The sequence below is a fragment of the Pelophylax lessonae genome (genome assembly GCF_965119305.1).
Source record: "Pelophylax lessonae genome assembly, chromosome: 4".
In the NCBI taxonomy this organism is placed as follows: domain Eukaryota; kingdom Metazoa; phylum Chordata; class Amphibia; order Anura; family Ranidae; genus Pelophylax; species Pelophylax lessonae.
The window spans coordinates 74568449-74580557 of record NC_138771.1 but is presented as its reverse complement, the minus strand read 5'-3'; the positions used below and the strand labels follow the sequence as shown (position 1 = coordinate 74580557).

The 12109-nt window shown below is 48.1% G+C and overlaps 1 pseudogene across 1 annotated transcript in view; it reads right to left on the bottom strand.

The window, feature by feature from the left end:
* Window positions 1–11465, bottom strand: part of LOC309552517 — a 154648-nt pseudogene extending 143183 nt beyond the window's left edge. Inside the window, exon 1 of the transcript in view lies at window positions 11352–11465. The product of the transcript in view is annotated as an uncharacterized misc_RNA (transcript). The remainder of the gene's footprint in view (window positions 1–11351) is intronic.
* Between the last annotated feature and the right edge of the window lie 644 nt (window positions 11466–12109).

The following is a 12109-nucleotide window of genomic DNA, read 5'->3' as shown; positions in this document are numbered from 1 at the left end:
CCATTTATCCACTTTAAGACTGGGCCTATTTTTGACACTTGGTTTTCCCCGCTGCCGGCGGATCCGGTAAGGTGGGAAAACGTCTGGGACGCGGCAGGAGGGGGGGGCACCTCTTCCCCTGCACCGTAAGGGTAATTCCGCGGCGAATCTGCCACTGGGACCACCCTTATCTGAAAGCCGACCGCCCGCCGTTTCAAAAAATACCGGGGTTATGGCAGCTATCTGCTGCCATAACCCCAGTATTTAGCTTTTAATGGCCGACGCATATAGTCGTTAGGCGGTCAGTAAGAGATTGCATGTATATGGCAAACAGGTGACGATGACTGATGGGGTGACAGGTGACAATGACTGATGGGGTGACAGGTGACGATGACTGATGGGGTGACAGGTGACGATGATTGATGAGGTGACAGGTGACGATGATTGATGAGGTGACAAGTGACGATGATTGATGAGGTGACAAGTGACGATCACTGACGGGGTGACAAGTGACGATGATTGATGGGGTGACAAGTGACGATCACTGATGGGGTGACAAGTGACGATGATTGATAGGGTGACAGATGACGATGACTGATGGGTTGACAGGTGACGGGCGATGGTCACTGATGGGTGACAGGTGACGGGCGATGGTGCATGGCGGTACTGATGGCAGTCTCTGGTGACCGGTGAACTTTAGGCTATGTCCACATGTGAGCGTAGCGATCGCGGGCAGAATCACTGCGATTCTGCCCGTGATCCAGAAATCATTGCAAATGGCAGGACGCCTGTGCGTTGCCCGTGATTTGCAATAGCACGTGGGAAACAGCCATGCCCATTGGCTGTTTCCCCCCTGCCGGTGACGGGGGGGTGTCCTGGGGACACCCTGACACCGGCAGTGCAGGGCGGCGCACACACGATCGCGCGCCTGCCCTGTTTTCTGGGATCACGTCATATGACGTCTTTCCAGGATAATGGTCGCACCGCTCCGCAGTCAATTGACGGCGGGCGGGCGGCAAGTGGTTAAATCAGGTGTTTCCATAACAGTATCCCCTTACATCAGGTGTTCCTATAACAGTGTCCCCTTACATCAGGTGTTCCCATAACAATGCCCCCTTACATCAGGTGTCCTCATAACAGTGTCCCCTTACATCAGGTGTCCTCATAACGGTGTCCCCTTACATCAGGTGTCCCCATAACAGTGCCCCCTTACATCAGGTGTCCCCATAACAGTGCCCCCTTACATCAGGTGTCCCCATAACAGTGCCCCCTTACATCAGGTGTCCTCATAACAGTGTCCCCTTACATCAGGTGTTCTCATAACAGTGCCCCCTTACATCAGGTGTTCCCATAACAGTGCCCCCTTACATCAGGTGTTCCCATAACAGTGACCCTTACATCAGGTGTCCCCATAACAGTGCCCCCTTACATCAGGTGTTCCCATAACAGTGCCCCCTTACATCAGGTGTTCCCATAACAGTGTCCCCTTACATGAGGTGTTCCCATAACAGTGTCCCCTTACATCAGGTGTTCCCATAACAGTGTCCCCTTACATCAGGTGTCCCCATAACAATGCCCCCTTACATCAGGTGTTCCCATAACAGTGTCCCCTTACATCAGGTGTCCTCATAACAGTGTCCCCTTACATCAGGTGTTCCCATAACAGTGTCCCCTTACATCAGGTGTTCCCATAACAGTGTCCCCTTACATCAGGTGTTCCCATAACAGTGTCCCCTTACATCAGGTGTTCCCATAACAATGCCCCCTTACATCAGGTGTCCTCATAACAGTGTCCCCTTACATCAGGTGTCCTCATAACAGTGTCCCCTTACATCAGGTGCCCTCATAACAGTGTCCCCTTACATCAGGTGTTCCCATAATAGTGTCCCCTTACATCAGGTGTTCCCATAATAGTGTCCCCTTACATCAGGTGTTCCCATAACAATGCCCCCTTACATCAGGTGTTCCCATAACAGTGTCCCCTTACATCCGGCGTCCTCATAACAGTGTCCCCTTACATCAGGTGTTCCCATAACAGTGCCCCCTTACATCAGGTGTACCCATAACAGTGCCCCCTTACATCAGGTGTCCTTATAACAGTGCCCCCTTACATCAGGTGTCCCCATAACAGTGCCCCCTTACATCAGGTGTCCTCATAACAGTGCCCCCTTACATCAGGTGTCCCCATAACAGTGCCCCCTTACATCAGGTGTCCTCATAACAGTGTCCCCTTACATCAGGTGTTCCCATAGCAGTGCCCCCTTACATCAGGTGTCCTCATAACAGTGTCCCCTTACATCAGGTGTTCCCATAACAGTGCCCCCTTACATCAGGTGTTCTCATAACAGTGCCCACTTACATCAGGTGTCCCCATAACAGTGCCCCTTTACATCAGGTGTCCCAATAACAGTGTCCCCTTACATCAGGTGTTCTCATAATAGTGTCCCCTTACATCAGGTGTTCCCATAACAGTGTCCCCTTACATCAGGTGTTCCCATAACAGTGCCCCCTTACATCAGGTGTTCCCATAACAGTGCCCCCTTACATCAGGTGTTCCCATAACAGTGTCCCCTTACATCAGGTGTTCCCATAACAGTGCCCCCTTACATCAGGTGTTCCCATAACAGTGCCCCCTTACATCAGGTGTTCCCATAACAGTGTCCCCTTACATCCGGCGTCCTCATAACAGTGCCCCCTTACATCAGGTGTCCCCATAACAGTGCCCCCTTACATCAGGTGTCCTCATAACAGTGTCCCCTTACATCAGGTGTTCCCATAGCAGTGCCCCCTTACATCAGGTGTCCTCATAACAGTGTCCCCTTACATCAGGTGTTCCCATAACAGTGCCCCCTTACATCAGGTGTTCTCATAACAGTGCCCACTTACATCAGGTGTCCCCATAACAGTGCCCCTTTACATCAGGTGTCCCAATAACAGTGTCCCCTTACATCAGGTGTTCTCATAATAGTGTCCCCTTACATCAGGTGTTCCCATAACAGTGTCCCCTTACATCAGGTGTTCCCATAACAGTGCCCCCTTACATCAGGTGTTCCCATAACAGTGCCCCCTTACATCAGGTGTTCCCATAACAGTGTCCCCTTACATCAGGTGTTCCCATAACAGTGCCCCCTTACATCAGGTGTTCCCATAACAGTGCCCCCTTACATCAGGTGTTCCCATAACAGTGCCCCCTTACATCAGGTGTTCCCATAACAGTGTCCCCTTACATCCGGCGTCCTCATAACAGTGTCCCCTTACATCAGGTGTCCTTATAACAGTGCCCCCTTACATCAGGTGTCCCCATAACAGTGCCCCCTTACATCAGGTGTCCCCATAACAGTGCCCCCTTACATCAGGTGTCCTCATAACAGTGCCCCCTTACATCAGGTGTCCCCATAACAGTGTCCCCTTACATCAGGTGTTCCCATAACAGTGTCCCCTTACATAAGGTGTTCCCATAACAGTGCCCCCTTACATCAGGTGTTCCCATAACAATGCCCCCTTACATCAGGTGTCCTCATAACAGTGTCCCCTTACATCAGGTGTCCTCATAACAGTGTCCCCTTACATCAGGTGTCCTCATAACAGTGTCCCCTTACATCAGGTGTTCTCATAACAGTGCCCCCTTACATCAGGTGTCCCCATAACAGTGTCCCCTTACATCAGGTGTTCCCATAACAGTGCCCCCTTACATCAGGTGTCCTCATAACAGTGTCCCCTTACATCAGGTGTCCTCATAACAGTGTCCCCTTACATCAGGTGTCCTCATAACAGTGTCCCCTTACATCAGGTGTTCCCATAACAGTGTCCCCTTACATCAGGTGTTCCCATAACAATGCCCCCTTACATCAGGTGTCCTCATAACAGTGTCCCCTTACATCAGGTGTCCTCATAACAGTGTCCCCTTACATCAGGTGTCCCCTTACATCAGGTGTTCCCATAACAGTGCCCCCTTACATCAGGTGTTCCCATAACAGTGTCCCCTTACATAAGGTGTTCCCATAACAGTGCCCCCTTACATCAGGTGTCCCCATAACAGTGTCCCCTTACATAAGGTGTTCCCATAACAGTGCCCCCTTACATCAGGTGTCCCCATAACAGTGCCCCCTTACACCAGGTGTTCCCATAACAGTGCCCCCTTACATCAGGTGTTCCCATAACAGTGTCCCCTTACATCAGGTGTTCCCATAACAGTGTCCCCTTACATCAGGTGTTCCCATAACAATGCCCCCTTACATCAGGAGTCCTCATAACAGTGTCCCCTTACATCAGGTGTTCCCATAACAGTATCCCCTTACATCAGGTGTTCCCATAACAGTGCCCCCTTACATCAGGTGTTCCCATATAAGTGTCCCCTTACATCAGGTGTTCCCATAACAGTGTCCCCTTACATCAGGTGTTCCCATAACAATGCCCCCTTACATCAGGAGTCCACATAACAGTGTCCCCTTACATCAGGTGTTCCCATAACAGTGTCCCCTTACATAAGGTGTTCCCATAACAGTGCCCCCTTACATCAGGTGTTCCCATAACAGTGTCTCCTTACATCAGGTGTTCCCATAATAGTGTCCCCTTACATCAGGTGTTCCCATAACAGTGCCTGCCCCCTTACATCAGGTGTCCCCTTACATCCAGTGTCCTCATAACAGTGTACCCTTACATCAGGTGTGACCATAACAGTGCCCCCTTACATCAGGTGTTCTCATAACAGTGCCCCCTTACATCAGGTGTTCCCATAACAATGTCCCCTTACATCAGGTGTCCCCATAACAGTGTCCCCTTACATCAGGTGTTCTCATAACAGTGCCCCCTTACATCAGGTGTCCCCATAACAGTGTTCCCTTACATCAGGTGTTCCCATAACAGTGCCCCCTTACATCAGGTGTCCTCATAACAGTGTCCCCTTACATCAGGTGTCCTCATAACAGTGTCCCCTTACATCAGGTGTCCTCATAACAGTGTCCCCTTACATCAGGTGTTCCCATAACAGTGTCCCCTTACATCAGGTGTTCCCATAACAATGCCCCCTTACATCAGGTGTCCTCATAACAGTGTCCCCTTACATCAGGTGTCCTCATAACAGTGTCCCCTTACATCAGGTGTCCTCATAACAGTGTCCCCTTACATCAGGTGTTCCCATAACAGTGCCCCCTTACATCAGGTGTTCCCATAACAGTGTCCCCTTACATAAGGTGTTTCCATAACAGTGCCCCCTTACATCAGGTGTCCCCATAACAGTGTCCCCTTACATAAGGTGTTCCCATAACAGTGCCCCCTTACATCAGGTGTCCCCATAACAGTGCCTCCTTACATCAGGTGTTCCCATAACAGTGCCCCCTTACATCAGGTGTTCCCATAACAGTGCCCCCTTACATCAGGTGTTCCCATAACAGTGCCCCCTTACTTCAGGTGTTCCCATATAAGTGTCCCCTTACATCAGGTGTTCCCATAACAGTGTCCCCTTACATCAGGTGTTCCCATAACAATGCCCTTTTACATCAGGAGTCCTCATAACAGTGTCCCCTTACATCAGGTGTTCCCATAACAGTATCCCCTTACATCCGGTGTTCCCATAACAGTGCCCCCTTACATCAGGTGTTCCCATATAAGTGTCCCCTTACATCAGGTGTTCCCATAACAGTGTCCCCTTACATCAGGTGTTCCCATAACAATGCCCCCTTACATCAGGAGTCCTCATAACAGTGTCCCCTTACATCAGGTGTTCCCATAACAGTGTCCCCTTACATCAGGTGTTCCCATAATAGTGTCCCCTTACATCAGGTGTTCCCATAACAGTGTCTGCCCCCTTACATCAGGTGTCCCCTTACATCCAGTGTCCTCCTAACAGTGTACCCTTACATCAGGTGTGACCATAACAGTGCCCCCTTACATCAGGTGTTCTCATAACAGTGCCCCCTTACATCAGGTGTTCCCATAACAATGTCCCCTTACATCAGGTGTTCCCATAACAGTGCCCCCTTACATCAGGTGTTCTCATAACAGTGTCCCCTTACATCAGGTGTCCCCATAACAGTGCCCCCTTACATCAGTTGTCCCCATAACAGTGCCCCCTTACATCAGGTGTTCCCATAACAGTGCCCCCTTACATCAGGTGTTCCCATAACAGTGTCCCCTTACATCAGGTGTTCCCATAACAGTGTCCCCTTACATAAGGTGTTCCCATAACAGTGCCCCCTTACATCAGGTGTTCCCATAACAGTGTCCCCTTACATCAGGTGTTCCCATAACAGTGTCTCCTTACATCAGGTGTTCCCATAACAGTGTCTCCTTACATCAGGTGTTCCCATAATAGTATCCCCTTACATCAGGTGTTCCCATAACAGTGCATCAGGTGACCCCTTACATCCAGTGTCCCCATAACAGTGCCCCCTTACATCAGGTGTTCTCATAACAGTGCCCCCTTACATCAGGTGTTCTCATAACAGTGCCCCCTTACATCAGGTGTTTTCATAACAGTGCCCCCTTACATCAGGTGTTCCCATAACAATGTCCCCTTACATCAGGTGTTCCCATAACAGTGCCCCCTTACATCAGGTGTTCTCATAACAGTGCCCCCTTACATCAGGTGTTCCCATAACAGTGCCCCCTTACATCAGGTGCCCCCATAACAGTGCCCCCTTACATCAGGTGTTCCCATAACAGTGCCCCCTTACATCAGGTGTTCTCATAACAGTGCCCCCTTACATCAGGTGTTTTCATAACAGTGCCCCCTTACATCAGGTGTTCCCATAACAATGTCCCCTTACATCAGGTGTTCCCACAACAGTGCCCCCTTACATCAGGTGTTCTCATAACAGTGCCCCCTTACATCAGGTGTTCCCATAACAGTGCCCCCTTACATCAGGTGTTTTCATAACAGTGCCCCCTTACATCAGGTGTTCCCATAACAATGTCCCCTTACATCAGGTGTTCCCATAACAGTGCCCCCTTACATCAGGTGTTCTCATAACAGTGCCCCCTTACATCAGGTGTTCCACAAAAGCCTGTGTGTCACTGGCTGGGTTTCCTCCACTGTCCAACAGGCTCTCCCATTGGATACAGCGGGGACACTCCCTCAGCCCAAATGAATCACACCCTGGACAAATGCAACAGGCAGAACTAACAATCGGGCTCCCCTGATAAGCAGATAGAGCTGCTAAGCTTTTACCAACCTAGCACCTACCTAGGAGGGTACTACATCCACCCCCCCACCAAAATTGAGGGACACAATAAACGCACATGCGCACTAGAGGGACACAATAACCGCACATGCGCACTAGAGGGACACAATATCCACACATGGGCACTAGAGGGACACAATAACCGCACATGAGCACTAGAGGGACACAATAACCGCACATGTGCACTAGAGGGACACCACCGCACATGGGTACTACGTGGACACAATATCCGCACATGCGCACTAGAGGGACACAATAACCGCAGATGCGCACTAGAGGGACACAATAACCGCAGATGCGCACTAGAGGGACACAATAACCGCACATGCGCACTAGTGGGACACAATAACCGCACATGGGTACTACGTGGACACAATATCCGCACATGCGCACTAGAGGGACACAATAACCGCAGATGCGCACTAGAGGGACACAATAACCGCAGATGCGCACTAGAGGGACACAATAACCGCACATGCGCACTAGTGGGACACAATAACCGCACATGTGCACTAGAGGGACACAATAACCGCACATGCGCTCCAGAGGGACACAATAACCGCACATGCGCTCCAGAAGGACATATTCATGCATGCTATAGGAACACAATACCTGTGCAAGCACACTAGAATGGTGCAAAAACAGCAAATGCGCACTAGAGAGACACAACAGCCCTGCTTGCACACCAGGAGAACCCAATTAACAATAATTAATAAACACGCACGTGCGCAGGAAATAACATTATCATGAAACTTTCTCATCTAGTGGCCTCACCTCACCAGTTTATGGGATTGATTTTCAGGTTAAACCATTAAAAATTGGAGGGACAAGCAGGTGGAGTGGAACTTGTCAGGAATGCTAAAGTGCAGAAAACTAGTAAGGACCCCATGAGTACCCCTCCCCCCGTAGACCGTCTTCCTGCATTCCTAATGTCAGTCTATTGGAAAGCAAATCCGATCTTTCCGCAATCAAACTCCAATATTGCAAAAATGTAAGATTAGTGCCACCTTGTGGTAACATGGAGAGAATCACAAAGGAGACCCCTGTACTGCCTGTGTATAATGTACAGACTAGGCTTACACATACACAGTGTGACAGACTTCCAGGGGGTGCCGATGCGGACTCTGAGTGGACGGCATTTCCTTTACATTGTCCTGGACAGGATCTGAACTGAGGATACCAGTGCTGCAAGGCAGAAGTGCTAACCACTAAGCCACTCCGCTGCCATGATCTCAGCGCTGTTCCTCAGTTTGCTCTGCGCATTATAAACTATTCCATTACGTTCTGCTGATCTCCTGCAGCCTCTATGTAGCCACTTCACAATTATACACAGTCCAGTGATGGCTGCCTGGCATCAGTTTCCTGATGGTGACAACACTGGACTTTGCGCTGAAAAAGCCATACTAAGCTTGTACGACAACGCAAGAGCACAATTGAGGGACAGGGACAGAGCGTTGTCACCCCATACCAGGAAATGTCTTATATGGCAGGATCACCAGGGAATATTTTAACCACTTAAGCCCCGGAGGATTTGGCTGCTCAAAGACCAGGCTCTATTTTGCGATTCGGCACTGCGTGACTTTAACGGACAATTGCGCGGACGTGCGACGCTGTACCTAAATGAAATTTATGTCCTTTTTTGTCCCACAAACAGAGATTTCTTTTGGTGGTATTTGATCACCTGTGCGATTTTTACTTTTTGCGCTATAAACAAAAAAAGAGCGACAATTTTGAAAAAACAACAATATTTTTTCACATTTTTTTATATGAAATCCCCCCCCCCCCCCAAAAAAAAAATTTAAAAATCAAAATTTTTTAACATTTTAGGCCAATTTGTTTTCTGCTACATATTTTTGGTGAAAAAAATCGCAATATGCGTAATTTGATTGGTTTGCGCAAAAGTTATTGCGTTTACTAACTACGGGAAAGATTTTTGTCATTTTTATTGTTTTTTTTTTTTTAACTAGTAATGGCGGCGATCTGCGATTTTTTTTGTGGGGCTGCGACATTGCGGCAAACATTTTTGACACTTTTGGGGGTACCAGTGACATTACTGCAGTAATCAGTGCTATAAATATGCTCTGTTACTGTAAAAATGACACTGGCAGAGAAGGGGTTAACTTTATTAGAGATCAAGGGGTTAAGTGTGTCCCTAGGGGTGTGCTTCTAACTGTAAAGGGGCGTGGCTTTTGATGTAATCACAGAGACATACGATCTTACATAGGAGGATCATATGATCTCTACAGTTACATCAGGGAGAATGACAGACGGCTTTGTTTACATCAGCCGCCTGCCTTTCTCCCTCTCCAGCGGGAGATCGAGAATGGCCAGTGGACATCGGAGCCGCTGGTCAATCGCACTGGGATGGCAGTGAACGAGCGGGAGCGCGCCTCCGCGACGCGCTCTCGCCCCCTATTGGATCGCGGGCGAGTGACGTACCCATACGTCACTTTGCCCAGGGGGGGGGGCTGACCGCCGCAGTATATGTACTTGGGGCGGTCGGCAAGTGGTTAAAGAATAACTCCACTCTTGTTGAGAAGAACCCCCAACCCCCCCCCCCCCCCCTGGGTGATCTCTGTACATTGCAGGGATTGTAGCAAACCTTGTTGTAGATTCCTTCCTTTTGTTATTCTGAAGAAATCATTGTTTGTTCCTCTGTGTCCATGTGCAAAGTGAATGTGAATGGGAGTGACTTTATAATTATCAATCAGCTGCTGCACCTGCAGGGCTTTAATGAAGAAAGTGGAAGGGTCTGCATCCCTGTAGACGTGATTTCCTATTCGGAGTATCTCACCAAAAATGTGATGCCCAAAAATCTGACTTGTATCTCAGTGCAGACTTCTGGGAAAATCAGCGAGCCAATCACACCAGCAGGAAATTGCGCTCTGTCTATATGTGTACACAGCGCCTCCAGGTGGCCATATTGCATTTTACAGAAAATTACAGCAACTGCAGATTAAAAACGGAAAGGTCATTTTTAACTGCTTGCCGACCGCCCGACGCAGATGTACTGCAGGCAGGCAGCCGCTTCCAGGCAAATCGCCGTACATGTACGGCGCTTGCTCTGGGGAGTCTAGGGGGCGAGCTTGTGCCACTGGCGGCGCACTCCGGCCCCCGCTCGTCAGCGGAGAAGCCGATGCCGCGGGCAGGCGCCTCGGATTGCCGCCTGACACCCGCGATCGCTCCCCGCTGAGAGAGAAGGACGGTCGGATGTTGTAAACACAGCTGACCGTTCTTCTCCCTGGAATGATCACAGAGCTCCTGTGATCCTTCTATATAGGATCACATGTCTCTATGATCATTTCACAAGCCACGCCCCCCCCCCCCCCCCCCCCACAGTTAGAATCACTCCCCTGGGCTCACATTTAACCCCTTGATCACCAACAAGGTTAACCCCTTCCCTGTCAAAGTCATTATTACAGTAACAGTGCATATTTTTAGCACTGATTACTGCAGTAATGTTACTGGTCTCCCCAAAAGTGTCAAAAATGTCAGTCAGGGGTCAGATCTGTCCGCCACAATGTCGCAGTCCCGCTAAAAAAAAAAAAAATATCGCAGATCACCGTCATTACTAATAAAAAAAAAAAAAAAAAACACCACAACAACAAAAATGACATAAATCTTACCCTTAGTTAGTAAACGCAATAAATTTTGCGCAAACCAATCAAAATACGCTTATTTCATTTTTTTTTACTAAAAATATGTAGCAGAAAAATTGGCCTAAAATGTTAAAAAAATTTACATTTTTAATTTTTTTTTGGAATGTTATATAGCAGAATGTGAAAAAAATATTTTTTTCAAAATTGTCGCTCTTTTTGTTTTATTAGCGTAAAAAATAAAAATTTGTACAGGTGGTCAAATACCACCAAAAGAAAGCTCTGTTTGTGGGGAAAAAAAGGACGTCAATTTAGTTTGGGTACAGCGTCGCACGACCGCACAATTGTCCGTTGAAGTTACGCAGTGCCGAATTGCAAAATAGGGCCTGGTCATTAAGGGGGTAAAATCTTCCGGGGCGGAAGTGGTTAGGAACATACAATTACAATATAACTACTGTCACAATTCTATATATTATTTTTTTTTACTAAATTTTTTCCCCACGAAACTGGGAGTTGCCCTTTAATGATCGCTGCAAGTAAAAGGATTGGAAATGACATTGATTGATTGATTCTGCGTGTAGCCGGTTTGACATACCTGAAGATGAGCGATGGGCCCACGGTGCATCTGGGTGAGGGCGGAGTCATCTAGGCTGCAGAGGCGTTCAATTGGCTCCTTGCCCCAGGGGAAGTCGTACTGTATGAGGGTCATTTTCCTTCCGTCTTCGTCAGGGTGGTCACCGCTGCTGAATCTGGACGGCAACTGAGCAAACTGGACACAGAGGGGGGGAGGGGGGAGAAAATAGCACCGTACAGTCAGGTCCAGGCATGCTTTCTCAGCATTTCGTCATATGTAAAAATACATTTTATAATATATATATATATATATATATATATATATATATATATATATATATACATACATACACTGCTCAAAAAATATTAAAGCAACACTTTGAAAACACCTCAGATCTCAATGGGGAAAAATATCATGATGGATATCTATACTGGTATGGACTGGGTAATATGTTAGGATCTATACTGGTATAGACTGGGTAATGTGTTAGGATCTATACTGGTATAGACTGGGTAATGTATGAGGATCTATACTGGTATGGACTGGGTAATGTGTTAGGATCTATACTGGTATGGACTGGGTAAAGTGTTAGGATCTCAACTGGTATGGACTGGGTAATGTGTTAGGATCTATACTGGTATGGACTCAGTAATGTGTTGATCTATACTGGTATGGACTGGCTAATGTTTTAGGATCTATACTGGTATGGACTGGGCTATTGCGTTAGGATCTATACTGGAATGGACTGGCTAATGCGTTAGGATCTATACTGGTATGGA